Here is an 11,425-nt window from a genome sequence, read left to right as displayed (position 1 = left end):
GGCCGCGGCCGAGGAAGGAGGAAGAAGGAAGTAAGGTAAGTATTTTTTCTTCGCTACGAGGTAAGTAAAAAAAAAAAAAATATGCGATTATCCATTTCTTTTTCAGGTGACCTGGAGCGAGAAGATGGAGGTAAGTATTAAATTAGGGTGGAACTCCACTTTAAGTGTTGTCACAGGAAAAGATATAATAAATTATTTACAAAAAGGAGAGGGGTGTACTCACTTCTGTGAGATACTGTGTGTATATGTGCATGTGTGCCTCTGTGTGTATCCAGAAAGTGAACAGGCAGCAGCTTCAGCTGCCCACAGTTAAAATGGCTGCAGCCAGACTTAGTGGAGGGAGATTTCTGCAGCATATTTGGCCAGTAAAGAATCACAGTACATATAAAATATTATACAAAGTGGGTGGAGGGAAGCTTCGGAATGGCAAATGTTTTTATTACAAATGATGTGAGCAGACTGCGCTTCCCCTTTAAAGTTTGACACGTTAGGTATGTTTACTTGGTGATATCTCACCTTTTATATATTAGCCCAAAAAATGAATATATTGCATTTATGTGCCCTAAAACTGACTTTTGTGTATTTTATTCACTGAAAAATTGAGTTTGATAACACAAACATTGTGTGATATAATAATTGGAACTACTGTACTGCAATTTTATTTTCCAGAGTCTCTGCGTTCAGAAAATATACGTTTGGGTGATTTAACTAATCTTCAGGCCTAAAACTTTATAAACTTGTGGAAGAAAAAAAAAAAACAATATATATATATTTATATACAAAAACATCTCTGGCAGGCAAAGCCTCAAAATCATCATGTTTCTTTCTGTCCAAAACAAAAGGCGCATTGGGTGTCAATTTTCCATAAAGGGGTCATCGTTTGACATCCACTACCCACCAGATAAACCTCCTCTATGCCCTTCTGTCCTGAACTGTGTTCACAAGGACAATGCTACCAATAAAGTTTTCCAGGAGTTGAATAAGCGCCGATAAAGCCGGAAGGGGTGTGGCGCCTACGCAGTGCTGCAGGAGGCGGGGAGATATGCGTGAGGCGTGGAGTTCGCAGCCGTGGCCGCGCCCTCCAACTCTCCCAGCCAGTCGCCAGGCGGGAGCCGGACGGAGCGGACGGCTGTGGCTGCGTACTGCACGCCAAGGTGAGACGGGCCTGCTGCGGAGGGGTCGTTGGGAGGAGTTGACCGGTGGCGGTCACAGGGCTGTACAGAAGCGTTAACTTGGAGACGGGGCTCCGGGTGGCTGCTCGGTGTAATTCCCCGCCGGTGTTATTCAGGCGTGAAGCCAATCACAGGGGTCCTAACAGCCGCAGGGAAACTAGGGCGTCAGCTGTTGGCTAATGGAGGGCCCCGTGGGCGTGTCGTTCGCTACTGCATAGTAGGTAGTGTGTCCTGAACTGCAGGGAGGTCAAGTTAGGTGGGCTTGTGCACGCATGGTGGGGGTAGGTGAGCGCACACAGGGGCTGGGGGGTGTGAGTAATACTGGAGGAATGGACGGAGAACCCACCTCTCACCAAACAAGGACACTATGAGAGTCCCTATACCAGTTACCATGCTGACTGACCTCCTCAGGGGTCTGAATGCTCCATTAGGTACATAGGAATCCTCTTTACTAAGCAAAAGTTGTCAGAAGTCTAATTGGGGACAGGTTAGGCGATACTAGAGGGCCGGTCCTGTGGTCCTGGTTTTCCTTGTTTTGTGCTATTCCCCCTATGGAGAAAAACCGTCTCTGGAATCTCACACATGCCCTACATCATGGTAATGCAAATCTGAAGGCAACATTCCCCTTGTGTGGTATTTATACCTTCAGTGTCCCATTGGGGAGGTTCTGCCTCACTTCCTGGCCCATAGACACAACAGGAAGTGAGGAAATCCCTCTAAAGTGAGGGTATCTCTTGATGTCTCCAGAACAAATGTCCCCTGTTGGAAGAGTCCACCCCCCTGTTATTATTCTGGTGACTTCTCCAAAGTTTGGGGCTTTCTTTCACTTTCAGGGTGAATTCCCACTTCTCCCGCAGGCTTGGAAACAATTGTTACTATGTGTCCTAGTCGCACTGCAACCCAGCCTTGGGTTGCATTTTATGGCATGGTAGTTTCCAGCAGAGCATTGAGCTGTGGTACATTGCTATGACTGAAGTTTCTGTGTTATACCCTTCAAATAAAGTCTGTACATAAAAGGGAGCGGTGTGCTGCACTGAATTCTGCACTACACTGCCCCCTACTGCAGCTGCAAGAGAGTAGCCGGAGGGGTAAAGCACTGCTGCAGCGCTCTGTTGTAGTGTGATTAGAACCTTAGTGGTGGTCACTGGGACAAATGGGGTGATCCTCCATACTGGGACAGGAATGAAAACCTGACAGGTGTTCTAATCCCTCCATGCTCTGTCCAAAAAATTTTTGTCTTCAGTGATAAATTAAGTCCCGGTTCACACTTGTGCGATGCGGGAAGGCTGTGAATTCGCAGCCTGTTCCCGCATCGCAAACGCACATCTGGCAATTCACACTGCCATATGCGATACGCAGGGGGTGTCAATTAAATGTTAACGGCACCCCCAGTTTGATCGCATATCGCAGTGCGATCTGACAGTTCGCACAGCACAGGATAGGATCGCACAAGTGTGAACCACTGTGCGATCCGATCCTAATGCGGCTGGAAAAAAGGGTCCTGTGCGTCTTTGCTGCGGGTGCAGTGTGAATTCAGCCATACAAAATGTATGGCTGAATTCACATCTGCACATCCGATCGCATGTAATGAAGGAGCAGTGATCGCCGCAGCCGCACAAATGTGAACCGGCCCTTAGTGCATATTCACTGCATCTGAGCACTACAAACCCAAAACACTATTGCATTCATTTTTATTATTCAAAGCAGACCCCCCCCCCCCAATCATCTATGCCTCCACGCTTTATTTTGTTGAGAAATAGTTTTGGAAAAACATCCCCCTAGCATTTCTTGCCATGGCCATCCTCAGTAAGGGCAAATTATTCATGTAGCATATACTTCCAGGAATCTGTCTGCCCTTAGCCCAGACATGCATGCAGGGGCGTGTGCTTAGCTGCCCCTCTTGAAGACTCCTGGATTACCTAAAATGTGACCATCCTGAAGACTCCTGGGATATATAACATAATTTGTCTAGGCAAGAAACCAGAAAGTAACTGAAGAAATGTTTAAAAAAATAAAGTTTAAAACAAGTAAATAACTTTCCTATCTATTTGCTAATGATAGCAGCACGAGGATTCAACATAATGTTGATTGAGAGTGTACAGTTCCACTTTAACCACTTGCCGACCGCAGCAAGTGTACATACTGCGGCGGTCAGCCCCGTGCAGGCAAAGTGACGTACCGGTACGTCACTCGCCTGCGAGCCAATAAGGGGCGCGTACTGCCGGAGGCGCGCCCCCACTCGCTCACTCTGATCCCCGCACCTGTGACCGGCGGACCTGATGTCTGCCGGTTACTGGCGATCGTCGGTTACAGAGGGAGAAAGGTCATTCTCCCCTGTGTAACCGCACAGATCATACGGTCCTGCTATGTAGGACCCATAGATCTCTGCTGTTACATGAAAAGCCACGCCCCTTTACAGTTAGAAGCACGCCCCTAGGGACACACTTAACCCCTGCTTCTCGAATAAAGTTAACCCCTGCCAGTGTCCTTTTTACAGCAACAGTGGATATGTATAGCACTGATTACTGTAGTTATGTCACTGGTAACCCCAAAAGTGTCAAATGTCAGTCAAGGGTCCGATCTGTCCGCCACAATGTCGCAGTACCGCAAAAAAAATTGCAGATCGCCGCCATTACTCGTTTAAAAAAAAAAAAGACGAAAAATCTTTCCCGTAGTTAGTAAACGCAATAACTTTTGCGCAAACCAATCAAAATACGCTTATTGCGTTTTTTTTTTTTTTTTTAACTAAACATATGTAGCAGAAAACAAATTGGCCTAAAATGTTAAATTTTTGATTTTTACATTTTCATTGTGGGAATTTCATGTGGAAAAATGTGAAAAATGTTATTTCTGCAAAATTGTCGCTTTTTTTTGTTTATAGCGCATGATCAAAAAATCGCACATGTGATAAAATACCACCAAAAGAAAGCTCTGTTTGTGGGGAAAAAAGGACATCAAATCCATTTAGGTACAGCGTCGCACGACCGCGCAATTGTCAGTTAAAGTCACGCAGTGCCGAATCGCAAAATACCCCCTGGTCAGGAAGGGGGTAAAATCTTCCGGGGTTTAAGTGGTTAAAGGGTTTACCTTTAGCAAAAACCTACTTATGCAGATAAGAGGTGTTTGTAGATTAAAAAAAAAAAAAAAAAAACCGTGCAGCCTTGGACAAAGTTGACTAATGCCCATGGTAAAGGTGTAGGCCTTTTATGTACCTCGTGAATCCTGTCTGGAAAACTCCATGGACGTTGCTGAGAAAAGGCCAATGTTACCGTTTACCTTCATCAGAGGAGCGAGCGCTTTTCTGTGGTTCCAATCCCCTTACAGGTGCTTTCTCTCTAGATGCAGTAGTTCTGAGTGCAGTGTTTGAAAGCTCACTCCTGTGATGGACAAGGAGTCCGTCAGATGGACTCAGTTTTTGTCAGCGGGGGGCTCAATCCGCCAATCCCCCCACTGAGCAGGCGGATGGCAGCTGTGTCTCCGTGCTGTGTGCGGAGACACAGCGGTCAGGTCCTGCTGTTCTCTATGGGGAAATTGGATGGGAACAGACCGTCTGTCCGTTCTCATCCGATCCGCTGGATGGATAGAAAATAGGGTTTCCATCCGTCCAGATTTGACGGATCGGATGTCAGCGGACATGTCTCCGCTGACATCCGATGCCCCATAGAGATACATGAGGCACCCGTTCAGATCCGCCAAAAAAAAAAACGGACAGATGGATCTGAATGGTCCGTCTGTGTGAAAGGGGCCTTAGTCTTCTTTTAGCAATGTTGTAGGAGTTTTCCAGTTAGGCTTCAAGGGGTACTTAAATGCCCTACACCTATAGAAAGGGCGTTATTTCGCTTTGGTCTAAGTGCACAGTTTGTTTTTATCTACCGATGCCCCTGGTTTTCTTGGTTGAACTATTGTTTTAAAAGCAGAGCACTATGCTTAGTACTCTCAAACTGTCAGAAGTTTGCGAAAAGTCCCACACCTGCATCCTTTCCCCACTTTGCTCATCTTCATTGGTCATCGTAGGATGATGTAATCAAAAACAATGAATAGTAGATGGCTTATAGGTGGATGAGACACAGGATCCAAAGCGACAGCCTAGGCGATAACAGTGTAGCATGGGCAGCAGGCTGACTGCTGCAGATATAAACACAGAAGGCAGCTCACAGGAGATGAAGGAATCTCTACTCACAGGAGAGGAAGGAATCTCTCTACTCACAGGAGATGAAGGAATCTCTAGACAGCATGAGAGACAAAAGAGCGCCACTCTAAGTGCAATATGTTTAAAAGTTGGTGAATTTATTAAGACAATTGGCAACTTACAGGAAGAAAAAAAAAAAAAAGGAGCGCATGTCAGACCCTACCAGGAGTCAGTATGGCTGTGTGCCCTGGAGCGCGTATAAATCCAGATGTATCCGGGCAGGTACAAGACGAAGCAGGGAGCTTTCAGTCCAGCACTCCACAGGACAAAAGACACAAGCCCCAGAGATCCTGGTCGGAACATGACGTCCGCACTGGGGGTGGGAGGTTAGGGCGAGGCTAACGCATTTCAGAGCTGCCCACGGCTCCTTTCTCAAAGCTGGTAGGTTAATGCCACACCACGTGTATTAGTAGTGACGGGGGCAGAGTAACATGTAGGAGGCGAGGGAGAATGGGCAGGACTGAACAGCCACACTCAGCCCTGGTTCACACTACTGCGTGTGCGGGGTTCGCATGTAATGTCGGAGCGCACTGCTCCGACATTACATGCGATCAGCTGTGCGGTGCGAGTTTAGCCATACAGTTTGTATGGCTAAATTCGCATCGCACCCGCAGCAAACACGCACAGGAGGCATTTTTGCTGCCGCATCAGGATCAGATCGCACAGCGGTTCACACTTGTGCGATCCGATCCTGTGCGAACTGCACGATCGCACTGCGATATGCGATCAAACTGGGGGTGTCGTTAAGATTACATTGACACCCCCAGCGGATCGCATATGGCAGTGTGAACTGCCGGGGGTGCGTGTGCGATGCGGGAACAGGCTGCGAGTTCGCAGCCTTCCCGCATCGCATCAGTGTGAACCGAGCCTCATACCACTGTTCTACACAAAGTAAATATTGGACATATCGATAGAAACCACACACCGCTTCAGGCGGAAATGCCTTAAAAAATCCTCACATCCTTCACCAACTTTTAAACCTATTGCACGTAGAATGGCGCTCTTTTTTCCCTCTTAGGATGATATAATGCATGTGCACAAGTCAGTCATCCTGGCCCACAGGGAGCATGCTGGCAATGTAGGCTGAGCTGCACATGCACAGCTCAGTTTACATGTTGCAGAAGACAATGAACAGACAGGTGTATGTGAGTGTAGAAGACAGTGCATTTCCCTTTGAGAGAAGTAGCCTGCCTATTTTCAAATTTGTGTAACAGGCCTTCAGTTCTGACTTATTAGGTGCACATTCAGAGAGTGCATTTATCTTGTTTGCCACTTTAAAGCGGGACTTCAGTCTGCCTCTCGGGTGGCTCTGCACCCCATCGAGTGCCACCATCATGGCAAGATGCACTCCCGGGCTCTGCCCAGCCATTGGTTCCTGGCAGAGCCCTGTTTGCGCATGTGTGGAAAATCCCCTTCACATGTGCCAAGGCCGAACGGGTTTAGAACCTTCCTGGTAGTCTTTGTGTGTGCTTGGGAAACCAGTCCATGTGCAGGTGTGCCATAGGGCTCTTTCGAGACCATAGACCTGCGACCCATCTCTGAATGTGCTGCGTGGCAGGGAAGAAAGCCTCGCCTAAACAAGAAATACAAAAATCCCCCCCCTCCAGAGCTGCATAGTTGCCTCACTCCTGTGCAGTAGAGTCCCAAAGAATTCTATGTTGCTTGTCTCCTGGTTTTGGGGGAGAGGGGAAAAGGTCAACTTCATGGGGCAAACAAGATAAGTGCACTTTTCTCTTTCTCAGGTTGTGCTTTATTACAAGTATGACTCTCAATGGGGGGTGGATACCACTTCTGGTCAGATGCGTTGCAGCGATCTAAGCCGGAAGTTGGGCCCTCCTTCCCCTGCAGCCTTCTGGGACATGACACCGGTCCCAGAAGACTGCAGGATCATTCGCAAAGCGCAGTGCAGCTTACACATGTGCAGTAGAGAACTGGCTGTGAAGCCACAAGGCTTTACTGCCAGCTTCCTTCCTTCCTTACGATGCCTGCACCCAAAGTCCATAGCTACTGTATTTGTAGCTGCTGACATTTAATTTTTTAGGGGTAGCCTGGAGCTCCCCTTTAAATTATCTCCAACTAGTTTACCTGAGATCTGAGTGACAACTTAAGAGTTTTAGGGTTTTGATGAGAATGTTGAAATGTGAAATTCCGAAATATAATTCATAGGTGTTGAGGCTAATTAATTTTTCCAGCTTTCTTTGTGATTGTCTATTGTCTCACATCCCCAAAAAAACAAATTGAGGACCATTTCTTACAATAAACATTGTAGTGTCATACACATGTATCTTGGTGAACAGGTGGTCCGTGTGGATTATTTGAATCTGAAAGAACCAAGTAAAGCTTGTTCTGTGTCCTTGCTAAAGCAATGACAAACTGTAAAAATGTAACAGGTGGAGCTATTTTTAGGGGGGGCATGTCTATTGTGATCTGGACTTTTCTAGGCAAGAGAATCGGCCATGTTCAAGAAGATAAAATGTAGTAACCCCTGATGATCCAACCAAACGTATCAACCAATACATTTTTTAATGGGTTTGTGTGCTTTTCAGCAGTTTTTCATTTTTAAAAGGGCTGAGGGGGGGTTGTATGGCTGGCTCAGGCTCTCAGCTGTGTGCCGTCCCAGCTTCCTGTTGGGCGTCTGGGTAGATCCCATCATTATTGTTGGGATGCACTTCATAGTTAAGCTAAATCTAAAGGAAATAGAACAAGAAAATTGCATAATGTATGGCCAGCTTAACTGCACTCCTGTGAAATATAGAAACATCGCCAAAAGAGCTTTGCCCATACTTGTTAAACCACTTGCCCTCTCAAAAGTTTTACCCTCTTCATGACCAGAGCATTTTGTGCTATGCAACACTGTACTACTTTAACTGGTAATTGCGTGGTCATGCAACACTGTACACAAATTAAATTTTTTTTGTTTTCACACAAATGGAGCTTTCTTTTGGTTGTATTTAATCACCACTGGGTTTTTTTATTAGATAAACAATAAAAGACCAACCATTTTGAATAAAAAAGTAATTTTCTAAATTCTTAAAACATATCCAATAAAAAAAAAAAAATCTACTTTCTTCATAATTTTAGACTAAAATGTTTTCTGACACACGTCTTTGATGAAAATAAAAAAATTCCAATAAGTGTATATTAATTGGCTTGTTTGAAAGTTATAGGGTCTACAAACTATGGTACACACTCACACTCACACTCTCTCTCTGATAGGGTGGTGTACTATCTGGGAGGGTCACTAACTGACAATGATGCTGCTAGGGCCATTTAATACAGTGATGACACTGGTTGGGAAGGGGTTAACATCTGGGGGCAATCAAGGGGTGTAATGTGTGCTGCTTTTTCTCTCTGATTTGTAGAAACAGTCAAAATCACTATTCCTATGCACACAGACTTCTGTGTGTGATTGGCCACAGCCGATCAGCTGACTTCAGCCAAGATCATTGGGTGAAATCAGCTGCCAAACTTGTACTTTGTCCAACCACAGCATGGGTTGGCAGGGAGCAAGCACTAGCGAGCTATTGAACCTGGAAGAAGGAGCTGACAACCAAAAGCAAGCACATAAGCTGTGGTCCACCTTGACAAATACTGCAAAGCAAGTCTTTATCAGCAAAAGGGCTATTGACAGTTCAAGCCAGAGAAAATACCCCTCCAATCATACCACAAAATCATGGCAAATTAGCAGCAGTTCATTGAAAAAGAACATTTCAATTTCTACAGCTGGAGCTCATGAGGAAAAATCGAATGTGTAGGAACCACAAGACAGGTTTGTACCTTGTGGGCCTAATTTATACTTGCGGTTGGGGAGGGGGTGCATAAAACCACATGGTTGGGCTGTGTTTTTACTGCTGCCTCCATCTACAAAGATGGGGGGTTACATATGCCACCATGCTTTGCACCCATTCACATGCAATGCATGTGATTGTAGTGCACTGCTGTGGTGATAAGGAGAAGTGTTCTGTAGCCCTGATACACTTTTTGTTTTATGGTGACAACACTGCACCTCTATAGACAGTATGGTGAATATTGTGACACTTGGGTTGAACATGTTACCGACAGGATCACCAAGTGAAAATAAAAAGAAGAAAGCCTGAGAAAGGGAAATTAATGTAGTGATCACGTCTAAGAACTGGTAATCAGCGTTTGAATTGGATTTAGATATGCGTTAACGTTAAGCACTCACCTCTGAGGGCCAAAATCAAGGGTTTAGCCCAAAAAGGTGGGGCTGTTTCTAGCCTTTGCACCCTGCACTCTTATGTGCTTTCCTTATTTAACCCATAGAGAGGTGTATACAGGGCCAGGGCTAGAACTTGTTTGCAACTGAAAGCATCTGTGTTAGTGGACTCTGAATAAGCTCAGAAGGATGCTTAAGTCGAAAAACAAGTATGACCTCTGTAGCGGGTGTGTGCTCATAGTGACTGCAATGATTGGTGTCTTGAAATACCAAACTGGAGAAACAAGAAGTCACCAGTGCTCAAACAGGATTCTTTTTTCATAAATTGTCATTTTGTTGCCTTGATAAAGGGACCCTGCAAGGCCTTGAAATGTTGTCTTTTGTTTGACAAAAAATGATGCCTGTTGGAGGCTGCTGGCTGCTTTCTTTTGCATGAGGCCGTGCTTGCATGCACTAAAACTATTTGCACAACCACCATCGTCGTAAGGAAGACAATTCATCATTCAGAGGAATCTGCAATTAGGTTTTACCCTGTAATTTATTTCCGCTAAGTATTAGGTGTACAGGATTGTTTTAATTGGGCAGTGTTGCATTTTTCAGATTTTCTTTTTTTTTTTTTTTACTTGGCATCATCTTCTTTAAATATCAGTTGTCAATCCTTGCTGCAGGGTTGTAGGATGAGAGGACAGGTTTTGATCACTGAAGTCAGGATAAAACTAGTACCAACAAGTTGTGTTAAATTCTAGCACTACTTGAAGATGCTTGCCATGTGTATGTTACTATTAACCAGTCATGGTTGGACGTTGGCAAGTTGAGCCAGTCATCCAGTTTTTACTTGGCTTGTGACCATGAGAAACTCTGTGGCATCAGATCGTGTTGTACTTTTGGCTGTTGATTGGTTTACTAAAACCTTTTTTTTTTTTACATTAAAATAACAAACATGTTATAATTATCTGCTCTGTGCAGTGTTTTTGCACAGAGCAGCCCGCATCCTCTTTTCAGGTCCTTCGCCGGCACTCCTGGCCCCTCCCTTCTGCCGGGTGCCCCCACAGCAAGCGGCTTGATGTGTGGGCACCCAAGCAAGCGCACTCCAGAGGCACCGTCCCCTCTGCCTCCTGATTGGCTCACTGGGTGTGATTGACAGCAGCAGGAGTCAACGGCTCCCACTGCTGCCAAAAGCCAGTCAGCAGTAGGAGTCCCCAGGGAGAGCCAAGGTTCTCGTGGACATCACTGGATCGAGGGGCTCACGCGAGTTTTAATGGGGGGGGGGGGGGGGGCTGCTGCACACAGGTTTTTAGCTTCATGAAAAAAAAAAAACAGTAGTACTCTAATCAATTCAGCATTCAAGGTGCATAACACAGCTCTCTGTTTTTTTCTGAGCTCCACTGTAAAATTGCCTACCTGTTGATCTTGCTATACAGTTTCAGCTTCCTTTAACTGACCAATACTGGCAATGACAAGTGTCCTGACAGACACACTAATCAAATACCGCTGTGAGATGGGAAGTGGCAGTCTCAGCCCGGACCCATGCCAGGCCACGGCCCCAATGTGTTTCGCTCTGCCCTGTAGCCTACTTATGAATTCCCATGATAAAAATGCAGCAAGCAGATCCAATGAGCTTAATCATAGAATGGGCTAGCAGTTATTTGTAGTAGTAACATGCATCCTATTGACCCAGTGCTGTGCTGCATGCAATCCACTGGAGGAATGGAAATCCAAAACCGAAATGCAAAGGCTTTATCCTGTGCACTTGTAAAGTCAAGATTTTGCTTCTGATGTATATCTTGACTTTACCAGTGCACAGAATGTATAGCCTTTGCATGAATCCCAATGAGTAAGCTCCAGGAGCAGAGTATAATGTGTTGGGTGTGTGGCGGGAGTGGGTCC

At 45.6% G+C, this 11,425-nt stretch overlaps 1 protein-coding gene across 3 annotated transcripts in view; it reads left to right on the top strand.

Annotated features, from left to right (window-relative positions):
- The first annotated feature begins 1,017 nt into the window (after positions 1-1,017).
- Positions 1,018-11,425, top strand: part of OGDH (oxoglutarate dehydrogenase) — a 163,437-nt gene continuing 153,029 nt past the window's right edge. For all 3 annotated transcript variants that reach the window (XM_082253290.1, XM_082253289.1, XM_082253288.1), the window contains exon 1: positions 1,018-1,154. The gene's annotated coding sequence lies outside the window, so the exon portion shown is untranslated. The remainder of the gene's footprint in view (positions 1,155-11,425) is intronic.

This window comes from Pelophylax lessonae (genome assembly GCF_965119305.1).
Source record: "Pelophylax lessonae genome assembly, chromosome: 4".
NCBI lineage: Eukaryota > Metazoa > Chordata > Amphibia > Anura > Ranidae > Pelophylax > Pelophylax lessonae.
Note: the sequence above shows the minus strand (reverse complement) of the source record. Positions and strands in the feature narration are given on the sequence as shown.